A 12,467-nucleotide genomic window follows, 5' to 3' on the forward strand; every position below is an offset into this window, starting at 1 on the left:
CTCCTATCAAGAGCCCAAAAGTCCGTTTCACAGGGAGCTGCCGAAACGTGCGACTCAGCTGGTCATCGCCGCACCCGGAAGTCCTAAGCGATTATTATTAATCAATACAGTGACACAATAAACCTTACCTGCTATCTTTACTTCCACCCAAACAACATAAACCATCCCCCATCCCAATCTTCTTTTACATGTGACTCAGGAATATTTGCTGTAAAAACATGTCTTGAGACTGTATGAAAAGATAAACCTGAACCTTGTCAGAACAATGCAGAATCTTTGTCTGCATTTCTTCAGAAACTTCTCAGCTTACTTTCCAGCTGAATTTCAACACCTGACTGCTTCAATCCCTGGCTCCTCCCATTACAACTACATAGTCTTACTGAACACAATGTCTCCAATTAACTACTCTGCAGGGAACCTAATCATATAAACAAACATCCATTTGCCCAAACTTTTACAAAGCTTGGTTCCCAACAAGCCTAGCTGTCTGGCAAACTAGGAGGGGGATTCTCCGGTCGCCGATGCCAAAATCGCTTTCGGCGATCAGCCCGAGAATCCCAATTTGCGGCGAAATCGGGGGCGGTGCCACTTTTGCGATGCTCCACCCCCTCGAAAACAGCATACCCGCACACTGTTGGGCCGGCCTCAGGACAGGCCCTGAGGCCCTCCCCCGATGTTCCGCCTCGATGGGCCGAGTTCCTGACGGCGTTGAACACATCCTTTTTTTTTTTCATGAACCCGGAGCGGCAGCTGCAGACCGAGTCCAGCGCCACCACAATAAGGGTGGGGGGGGGGGGGGAGGAGGAGCCATTCCACAGGCCGGGTGGCTTTGGCAGGGGCTGGGGGCATTGGATTTGGGTTGGTCCAGGGCTGGCGAGGGGAATTATGGGGGCAGTATGTGGCACGGCTGGTGCCATGTTGCGTGGAGCGGCTGCTATAGGCCGCTGCCGTGCGCCTGCGCGGCCACAGGTCTGGCAATTCTCCGGCCATATCCGCAGGTAGAGCCAGGGGTTTTACACTGTGTGGGTGCTAGTCCCCCACCAGATGGAGGATCGGTGCAGCTTTTGCACCGTTTGTTCTGGCTTAAAACGCCACTGTTCTCACGCCGGCGTCAGCACTTACTCTTCAAATCGGAGAATCCAGCATTTGGATTTTTAAATGCACGACAGCAGCTTTGGCGGGGGCTGGTGACACCTGACCCAGGTGCTAAATCCTTACTGCTCCAAATACATTTAATACAATATATCTGAAATTCCTACATTCACCATAACCACTTGACAAGCAACAGAAAAACCCCTCAAAGACTTGATTTATAATTGTCTAACTCGTGTGTGTAATGTTTAGGACTGAGTTACTTTAGTTGTTGAAGATTGTATAAAGGAGATAAAGGGGTAGGGATGTGGTCATTGACCCTCTAAGAGCAACACCACAGAAGGGGGTCACCTGGCTCGGGGGACCAATTGGGGCTGAGAATTTGAAAAGTAGAGTCGTCCTCTCAAGCAGAAGACACCTAGAAGACATATAGGGACTTGGGCAGCCGTTGGGCTGCTCTAGGACAACCGAGGACCGGGTTTGTGGTCTGTACCATTTTATTTGTGTTTCTCATGAAGTCTGTAAACTGCATCATTACAAATATCTACTGAGTCAAATGATCAATTACTGGCATTGAATTTTATAACATTGTTCTTGAAACAAGAACTAAACTTACCAGATCAACATTCCTGTGGCAGTTGCAGGGCTGCCACTATGCACTCTGCAATTGTTGCTTAGCCTCTTTCTGACAAGTGACTGAATGTCAAAAAACACCAGTGACTGTTGTGTTTTGGGACCATCCCTGGGTCATGAAAGATGCCGTATAAAAGTATTTTTTTCTTTATTTCTCCACCATCTACATACAAGATCCAACTCAGGAATGTGATCAAATACTCATTACTCGCCGCTCATCTGGATAACTGCAGACACTTGCAGACCATTTGTTTGGCCAGCATACCTGCCATTAATGTAGCACACAGTGGCTGCAGTACACCATCATCAGACAGCAGCAACAAGAGGGGATGTCACATTAATTACAAGATTTCCGGCAAGTCAATACCATAATAATTTGGATGTAAGCCACATTTTCCTTATATTCCCACAATTCCCTACCTCCCACCTTCACTACAAACACTGCAGTTGTTCAAGGAGAAGGCCTATTGCAGTGCAGGCATCTGGATACTGACAGTGTCCAGACGTTTTTAAAAATAGTCTGTGCAAGAATTTTATATAGAGTGAAGAAACAGACCGCTTTGTTCAGGGGCCTGCTGCGTCAGTGCGGGGGCATGTCACGTAGTCATCCACTTCATGTGCCTGACCTTTCCTGTACTTGCAGTGAGCTTGACCCCACCCAACCCAGCTTGGAAAAATACATACTAGTTAGTTCTCATACTCACGTTTGCATCTGGAGACGCCTGAACATATAGCTTTTATCCAGAGTCCGTAGCTTGAGTGGTGCCACTCTGTGGCGATTCAGGAGTCTCTCCTACTCTTATGGCTACATTTCCTCTCATCCCACAGGGTGCAGAGAAGATTTATCAGAATTTACTAAATTGAAATCCCTCATCCCATGTGGAAGCTGGAGAAGTTGGGACTGTTCTTCATAGACTAGAGAAGGTTAAGTAGAGGGTGCGGTTGATGGTGCAAATCGGGAGAAATAATTTTTATTGGCATGCTGTCTCGTGATCAGGGGAATCGGTAAAATGTCTTAACAGAATGTTCTTTAAAGAGCATCTCTTGATCTAGAACGGGCCATCTGAAACGGTGATGAAAACCAATTCACCAGTAACTTTGAAAAGGGAATTGAATGTGTATACTGGAAAATAAATTTTCCGGGCTGTAGAAAATAGGACGAATTCCAAAGCTCTTTAAAAGAATTGGCAGATGTGATCGATTGAATGGCTGCCTGCAGTGCTGTTGGCAAAAGACTGGAGAACACGAGGACACCGATTAAAGGTGACTGGTAAAAGAATCAACGGTAACACGAGGAAAGGCATGTTGCACAGCGGAGGGCGAGGAGCTGCAATGCACTGCCTGAGAGCATGGTGGGGGAAAATTCAATTGTAACTTTTAAAGAGATTTGGATAAGCACCTGAAGACAAAACAACTGCAGTGTTACAAGGAAAATGAGCTGGAGTCTATAACTAGCTGAACCCGTGCAACCACAGGCCTACTGATCGCCTCCTGTGCTGGAACCATTCCGTGAATATATCGAAGGAAATTCTTGAGAAACAAAAGCCCCAGTTTTAACCTAAAATCTGTCCAACGGAATGGTCAATTAATTAATCAGGTTCTCAGACTACTGGACAGGCTGTGTTATCAGCTAAACCTTCGAACCATCTTTTAAAGTATCCTGTTATGGGCCAGGGTTCAGAAAACCCCAAAGTGTATCATGGAGTTCACCTGACCCACAACCTTTAATAGATTGTGGTATGGGGAGCACACGGCCCACTCTGTAGGTGGTGGTACAGCAGAAATAGAAAAATAGTTTTTAAAGCAAAACAATGTTTATTCTATGAATTCAAGTTAACCTTTTTAAAACATACAGTGAACATCTTAGCAACCATTAATTCAAATACAACCCCCAAAGACGACAACACTAAGTAATCCTTTAAGCTTTCCTTTTAACATCCATAAGACTTAAAAAAACAAAACTTTAACAGAAGCACCTCAGGTTTAACTTCACTACTGAGAACAGTTACCACGTTGAAATCAGCAAATGGACATTCATAAGCTTGCAGAGATTCACACACATCCTGCTGTGATTGCAGTTTCTCCAAAACTAAAATGAAACCAAACCCACCCTGCATCAAAAAGCCTAAAGCGAAAGTAAAAAGCCTACAGACAGCCCAGCTCCACCCACTCTCTGACATCACTGCAGTAATAAACACCCATTTCTTAAAGATACTCTCACATGACAATCTGAACATATAACATGGATGTAGTTGCTTCAGTTACACGGATTATCTGCTGTAATCCAGGAAATAACTCTTACATGGCATTTTTCGCACCACAAAACATCCCAGTTGTCATAACACCCTGGGCTAGTGCGTGGTCAATTCCAGCCCCACTTGACCCAGACACGCAACATAGGTGAAATTTGTTTTTATTTTATCTTAAAATAACCAAGGTCCTTGGTTGAGCCCAATAAACTACAGTCACCAGGTTTGTAACTTTAAAACACAAGTAACCTGTACAGTATAATTAAACGGACAGGAAATGTAACTATTTACTACCCCTTCCCAACACCCCCTTCGTAACTCGCCCGTCTCTCTATACACACACACAAACAACCGAGGAGAAGGGTGGTGGAATGGGAAAGAAAATATTAATAAATATAAACAGATATGGATCTTTGATGCACTGGGATATCTTCCAGACAATGTCCCCCTGAAATTCAGGCTTTTGTTTTGGTACTTCTTCCTTCTAGGCTTGAGATTGTTTTCTCTGGCAAGTTTGTCTACTTTCTCTGCAGACTCAGCATTATTCCATGTTTACAGTAAATGATGTGCCAGGCACTCACTAATTTCAGAACAGTACAACAGTTCTATCACTTCAGCAAGCAGGAGAGAAAAAAATCCCTTTCACTTCCAAGGGCTAAACACTTCTGCCTAGTTCTTTCAGAAAGCATCATGCAGGAACCAATCGCTGACTCTTGTCGGGCAGAACACTGTCCTTAGCCAACCCACCGGTTGCCAGTTAACCAATTGAACCGACTCCCTCCAAAGCTGGTTCCGAAGATCCACTCAGTGCCGAAGAGGCTGGCCTCTTCAAAATGCAAAACCTGCGAATGCAGTCCTCTGGCAAGCAAGCTGTTTCAACTGAGTCTCCTGCTTAAATAATAAAAATAAAATAAAATAAATGGGAACAAAGGAAATAAACATGTAGGACTTTTACCTAGCCCCTCCCCCCCCTTAGAGGGATGAAACATCATTGCAAGAATGTTTCACCACAAGGCATGTGACTCAAAACACATATCCATTCATCCTTCCTTTCTCATTACATAAGTTCCCCAATCTTACATCTGCCACTTATCAACATCTAAACTTGTGACAATGCATTTGCAATAATATTGTCCTTTCCAGGAATATGCACAATTTTTACATTGAAAGGTTCCAACAATTATCTCCAGCGAAACAATCTTCTGCTCCAAATTTAACATTTTTCCACAAACGCAAACAGAATATGATCAGTATAGACTAGGCTTTGCCGATTATCATGCTGAAAAGAACCTTCAAAATGCTGAAGGGTTAGTAGCAATGCAGAGGCTTTTTCTCAATGGTGGAGCACTTTGTTTGGCACAGATGTAGTTTCTTTGAAAAATATCCCACTTGTCTCTCTGTTTGTCTACTTTCTCTACATTTCTTTGTCGCCAAAGCATGTAATGAGGCAGTGGGGAAGGGAACACTGACAAAGGAGAGTATTTGCAGGCACGGAGATGGGTTGAAGTGTGTATACTTCAATGCAAGAAGCATCAGGAATAAGGTGGGTGAACTTAAGGCATGGATCGGTACTTGGGACTACGATGTGGTGGCCATCACGGAAACTTGGATAGAAGAGGGGCAGAAATGGTTGTTGGAGGTCCCTGGTTATAGATGTTTCAATAAGATTAGGGAGGGTGGTAAAAGAGGTGGGGGGGGTGGCATTATTAATTAGAGATAGTATAACAGCTGCAGAAAGGCAGTTCGAGGAGTATCACCCTATTGAGGTAGTATGGGTTGAAGTCAGAAATAGGAAAGGAGCAGTCACCTTGTTAGGAGTTTTCTATAGGCCCCCCAATAGTAACAGAGATGTGGAGGAACAGATTGGGAAACAGATTTTGGAAAGGTGCAGAAGTCATAGGGTAGTAGTCATGGGCGACTTTAACTTCCCAAATATTGAGTGGAAACTCTTTAGATCAAATAGTTTGGATGGGGTGGTGTTTGTGCAGTGTGTCCAGGAAGCTTTTCTAACACAGTATGTAGATTGTCCGACCAGAGGAGGGGCAATATTGGATTTAGTACTGGGTAATGAACCAGGGCAAGTGATAGATTTGTTAGTGGGGGAGCATTTTGGAGATAGTGACCACAATTCTGTGACTTTCACTTTAGTAATGGAGAGGGATAGGTACGTGCAACAGGGCAAGGTTTACAATTGGGGGAAGGGTAAATACGATGTTGTCAGACAAGAATTGAAGTGCATAAGTTGGGAACATAGGCTGGCAGGGAAGGACACAAGTGAAATGTGGAACTTGTTCAAGGAACAGGTGCTACGTGTCCTTGATATGTATGTCCCTGTCAGGCAGGGAAGAGATGGTCGAGTGAGGGAACCATGGTTGACAAGAGAGGTTGGATGTCTTGTTAAGAGGAAAAAGGTGACTTATGTAAGGCTGAGGAAACAAGGTTCAGACAGGGCATTGGAGGGATACAAGATAGCCAGGAGGGAACTGAAGAAAGGGATTAGGAGAGCTAAGAGAGGGCATGAACAATCTTTGGCGGGTAGGATCAAGGAAAACCCCAAGGCCTTTTACACATATGTGAGAAATATGAGAATGACTAGAGCGAGGGTAGGTCCGATCAAGGACAGTAGCGGGAGATTGTGTATTGAGTCTGAAGAGATAGGAGAAGTCTTGAATGAGTATTTTTCTTCTGTATTTACAAATGAGAGGGGCGATATTGTTGGAGAGGACAGTGTGAAACAGATTGGTAAGCTCGAGGAAATACTTGTCAGGAAGGAAGATGTGTTGGGCATTTTGAAAAACTTGAGGATAGACAAGTCCCCCGGGCCTGACGGGATATATCCAAGGATTCTATGGGAAGCAAGAGATGAAATTGCAGAGCCGTTGGCAATTATCTTTTCGTCCTCACTGTCAACAGGGGTGGTACCAGGGGATTGGAGAGTGGCGAATGTCGTGCCCCTGTTCAAAAAAGGAACTAGGGATAACCCTGGGAATTACATGCCAGTTAGTCTTACTTCGGTGGTAGGCAAAGTAATGGAAAGGGTGCTGAAGGATAGGATTTCTGAGCATCTGAAAAGACACTGCTTGATTAGGGATAGTCAGCACGGAATTGTGAGGGGTAGGTCTTGCCTTACAAATCTTATTGAATTCTTTGAGGAGGTGACCAAGCATGTGGATGACGGTAAAGCAGTGGATGTAGTGTACATGGATTTTAGTAAGGCATTTGATAAAGTTCCCCATGGTAGGCTTATGCAGAAAGTAAGGAGGCATGGGATAGTGGGAAATTTGGCCAGTTGGATAACTGGCTAACCGATAGAAGTCAGAGAGTGGTGGTGGATGGCAAATATTCAGCCTGGATCCCAGTTACCAGTGGCGTACCACAGGGATCAGTTCTGGGTCCTCTGCTGTTTGTGATTTTCATTAATGACTTGGATGAGGGAGTTGAAGGGTGGGTCAGTAAATTTGCAGACGATACGAAGATTGGTGGAGTTGTGGATAGTAAGGAGGGCTGTTGTCGGCTGCAAAGAGACATAGATAGGATGCAGAGCTGGGCTGAGAAGTGGCAGATGGAGTTTAACCCTGAAAAGTGTGAGGTTGTCCATTTTGGAAGGACAAATATGAATGCGGAATATAGGGTTAACGGTAGAGTTCTTGGCAATGTGGAGGAGCAGAGAGATCTTGGGGTCTATGTTCATACATCTTTGAAAGTTGCCACTCAAGTGGATAGAGCTGTGAAGAAGGCCTATGGTGTGCTCGCGTTCATTAACAGAGGGATTGAATTTAAGAGCCGTGAGGTGATGATGCAGCTGTACAAAACTTTGGTAAGGCCACATTTGGAGTACTGTGTACAGTTCTGGTCGCCTCATTTTAGGAAGGATGTGGAAGCTCTGGAAAAGGTGCAAAGAAGATTTACCAGGATGTTGCCTGGAATGGAGAGTAGGTCTTACGAGGAAAGGTTGAGGGTGCTAGGCCTTTTCTCATCAGAGCGGAGAAGGATGAGGGGCGACTTGATAGAGGTTTATAAGATGATCAGGGGAATAGATAGACAGTCAGAGACTTTTTCCCCGGGTGGAACACACCATTACAAGGGGACATAAATTTAAGGTGAAAGGTGGAAGATGTAGGAGGGATATCAGAGGTAGGTTCTTTACCCAGAGAGTAGTGGGGGCATGGAATGCACTGCCTGTGGAAGTAGTTGAGTCGGAAACATTAGGGACCTTCAAGCAGCTATTGGATAGGTACATGGATGACGGTAAAATGATATAGAGTAGATTTATTTGTTCTTAAGGGCAGCACGGTAGCATTGTGGATAGCGCAATTGCTTCACAGCTCCATGGTCCCAGGTTCGATTCCGGCTTGGGTCATTGTCTGTGCGGAGTCTGCACGCCTCCCCGTGTCTGCGTGGGTTTCCTCCGGGTGCTCCGGTTTCCTCCCACAGTCCAAAGATGTGCGGGTTAGGTGAATTGGCCAATGATAAATTGCCTTTAATGTCCAAATTGCCCTTGGTGTTGGGTGGAGGTGTTGAGTTTGGGTATGGTGCTCTTTCCAAGAGCCGGTGCAGACTCAAAGGGCCGAATGGCCTCCTTCTGCACTGTAAATTCAATGATAATCTATGATTAATCTAGGACAAAGGTTCGGCACAACATCGTGGGCCGAAGGGCCTGTTCTGTGCTGTATTTTCTATGTTCTATGTTTGTTCCTGACTCTAGTAACACCCTGATCTTGGCTGTTCTGGATCCCACTCATCCCTATCCCACAATGTGCCCCAAGTAGGTCACTTTTGCTTTGGCAAACTCGCTTTTGGCCAAATTGATGACTAAATCGGCCAACTGCAGTTGTTTAAATAACTCCTCCAACTGTCCTACATGCTCCTTCCATGAGTCACTGTAAACTACCACGTCATCCAAATCGACCACGCAGTTAGGCAGATATTTCTTCAATATATTTATGTGCCTTAATCGGTCCTTCTCACCACAGTCTGGAGTATCTATTAGGTAAGACATGTAATCCAACATTGAGGATTCGTCTTTTTGTTTTAGAAACATCTCATCAACTCCAATGGACCCCGTACTTCATGGCCATAAACCAATCCGAATGGGCTAAACCCAGTAAATCCGTTCGGAGAATCCCCGTGGCAAATGGTTAAAAATCCAATCCCTTGGATATTCATGGCAATAGACCCGAATTATGGTTTTGAGAGTCTGAAGATATTTCTCCAAAGCTCCCTGAGCTTGTGGGTGATAGGTGGTCTTTTTAGTTGCTTGATGCCTAAAGTACGAATTATGCCCTGGAACATTTTAGACACAACATTAGAACCCTGGTCAGATTGTACTTCTAAGGGTAGGCCATAACATGCGAAGAACTGCTTCAACCTTTCCCACTACTACCTTAACTGTGATTGTTCTTAAAGGTAGCTTCCAGAAATCAGGTGGTCATATCCATGACTGTAAGAATGTACTGATGCTCTGCCTTCATTTTAGGCAATGATCCTACACAATATACCAATACCTGACTAAGTGGTTCTTCAAATATTGGTATGGGTATCAAAAAGGTGCTGGTCTAATTACATGTTGTGGTTTACCTATTACCTATTATCTGACAGGTTCTACAGAATTGCACTACATCCTTATGTAGGCCTGGCCTGTTGACTGATGCCTTAGTTTTCCAAATTCCCACATGCCCTGTCGTTGGTAGCTCACGTGCGACCCACAGTATTTCCCTACGATATTTGGGCAGTACCTCGATCTGATGAGCAACTATCTGTTCCTCAGCCGCAAATCTATGAGGATGTCTCCACTTCCTTACCAGAACTCCGTTCTGGATGTAATAGCACTCTGGAACAACCTCAGCCTCAACATCTGTGACAGTGGACTGTGCTGATCTATGTAACTCTGGGTCTGCCTACTGGGCCTCAATTAATGAAGTGCTACCAGAGTTCCTCAGAATTCTCCTCATCCTCAAAAGATAATTTTGGCTATTCTATCCACTGATGGTGATGCGACTTCCATCTCTGGTGGTGGACTTTGTTTAGCCATTGCCCTGGTCACCACACGTGACAGAAAAATATCTCCTAATTTGTTTTAGAAACGTCTCTTTCATCATCTCCAATGGACCCCGTACTTCATGGCCATAAACCAATCCGAATGGGCTAAACCCAGTAAATCCGTTCGGAGAATCCCAGTGGCAAATGGTAAAAAATTGTCTCCTAATCTTTCATCAGACTCTCTGTAATCATGGGTGATTATCACTCATGCCAAATCATTCCCAAAAAGTAAGTCTACTCTGTCTCCTGGTAACTTCTTAACCACGTCAACAACTACTGGACCTGATAAATCATGTTCCAATTGTACTTATCACTACGTATCCCATTCACTAACACCTCAGCTTTCATTAAACTCTCTGGAGGGAAAATCAAATCCCTCTCCAGTAAGAGAGTTTGCATATTTGTGAATACGCCAGGTGGGAGTGGTCTTTGATTATGCTGCCTGCTTTCCCAATGCAGCGGGAGATAGAGAGTCAATGGATGGGAGGCGGGTTCGCGTGATGGACTGGGCTGTGTTCACGATTCTCTGTAGTTTCTTACGGTCTTGGGCCGAGCAGTTGCCATACCGGACTATGATGCAGCCAGACAGGACGCTTGCCATAGTGCATCTGTAAATGTTGGTAAGAGTCAATGTGGTCATGCCGAATTTCCTTACTTTCCTGAGAAAGTATAGGCGCTGTTGTACTTTCTTGGTTGTAGCGTGGACCAGGACAGATTGTTGATGTGCACACCTACCAGAATTTGAACCTGTCGACCTCGGCACCATCGATGAAGACAGTGTACGATACTTTGCTTTCTGAAGTCCATGAGCAGCTCTTTAGTTTTGCTGACATTGAGGGAGATTTTTGCCGTTATACCACTCCATTAGGTACTCTATCTCCCTCCTGTGATCGGACTCATCATTGTTCGAGATCGTCCCACTACGGGCGTGACATTAGCAAACCTGTAGATGGAGTTGGAGCCAAATATTTCCACACATCCGTGTGTGTGTGTGTGTACGTGTACAGGGAGTATAGTAGGGAGCTAAGCATGCAGCCTTGCGGGACCCCGGTATTGAGGACTATCGTGGAGGTGGTGTTGTTGTTTATCCTTACTGATTGTGGTTTATGGGTCAGAAAGTCGAGGATCCAGTTGCAGAGGGAGGAACCAAGTACTAGGTTTTGGAGCTTTGATATGAGTCTAGCTGGGATTATGGTGTTGAAGGTGGAGCTGCAGTTAATGAACTGGAGTCTGACGTAGATGTCCTTGTTGTCGAGCTGCTCCAGGGATGAATGTAACAGCAGATAGATAGCACCTGCTGTGGACTGGTTGTGGCGGTAGGTGAATTGCAGTGAATCAAGGCAACCTGGAAGGTTGGTGATTGGCGGGATTCTCCGAAATGGCAGTTTAAGTGTTGCTCCGGTGTTTACGCCGGTGTCGTTTAATGCCAGCGTCAACGGGCCCCTTGGCCCAGCGATTCACTTACCTGAAGGGGGCCAGCAGAGGGCTCCGCGCAGCTCCGGCTGCGGATATGGGGCCCTGTACTTCTGGCCACAGTCCCGCACAACATGGTGGACCCGCACAGCAAACAGGCCTCAATATAGGCCCCCCTCCCCAGATCGTACGCACCCACCAATCAGTCACCTCCGTTCAGAACCTTGGTCATCCTGGAGGATCCCCAAATCACTAACTACCGTTCCCAAGATACTAGACGAGCCCCCAAACTGTCACAACACCCTGGGCTAGCACACAGTCAAATCCAGCCCCACTTGAGCTGGAGGTGCATCACAGGTGAAATTAGATTTTATTTTAAAAAGAGGCCCTTGCTTCAGCCCAATAAACTAATCAGTCTTGAACTTCAAAACACAACTAACCTTTTATTATGTGCAGTACGATAATTAAACATCCAGAAAATGTAACTATTACCCCCTTTCCCAAGTCCCTTCCTAGCTCACCCCAGTCTACACCTACACCCAGGAAAGGGTGGTGGAAAGGGAAAGAAAATAATAAAAATTAAAGGATAAGGATCTTTGATGCATCAGGATGACTTCCAGTCAATGTCTTTCCGAAGTTCAGGCTTTCGTTTTTCTCTGGCAAGATTGTCTACTTTCTCTGCAGACTCAGCATCATTTCAGGTTTACAGCAATGGATGTGGAAGGCACTCCCTGCTTTCAGAACAATAGAGCAATTCTTTCACTTCAGCAAAGTGAATTCCTTTCATTTTCCAAGGTCTAAACACTTCTGCCCAGCTCTCAGAAAGCATCACGCAGGAACCAATTATTGACTGTTGTCAGGCAGACTATTGTTCCATGGGCAACCCACTGGTTCCCAAGGTCCAATCGGTGCCGAAAAGTCTGGCTTCTTCTCTCCGAAATACAAAACCTAGTAACAGGTGTGTCCTGGCAAGCAGGCTGTTTCAACTTTGAACCTTCTGTTTAAAAGCATTATGGGTCCACAGACCAAAATAATTAAAAA

The sequence above is a fragment of the Scyliorhinus torazame genome, chromosome 10 (assembly GCF_047496885.1).
Source record: "Scyliorhinus torazame isolate Kashiwa2021f chromosome 10, sScyTor2.1, whole genome shotgun sequence".
Lineage (NCBI taxonomy): Eukaryota > Metazoa > Chordata > Chondrichthyes > Carcharhiniformes > Scyliorhinidae > Scyliorhinus > Scyliorhinus torazame.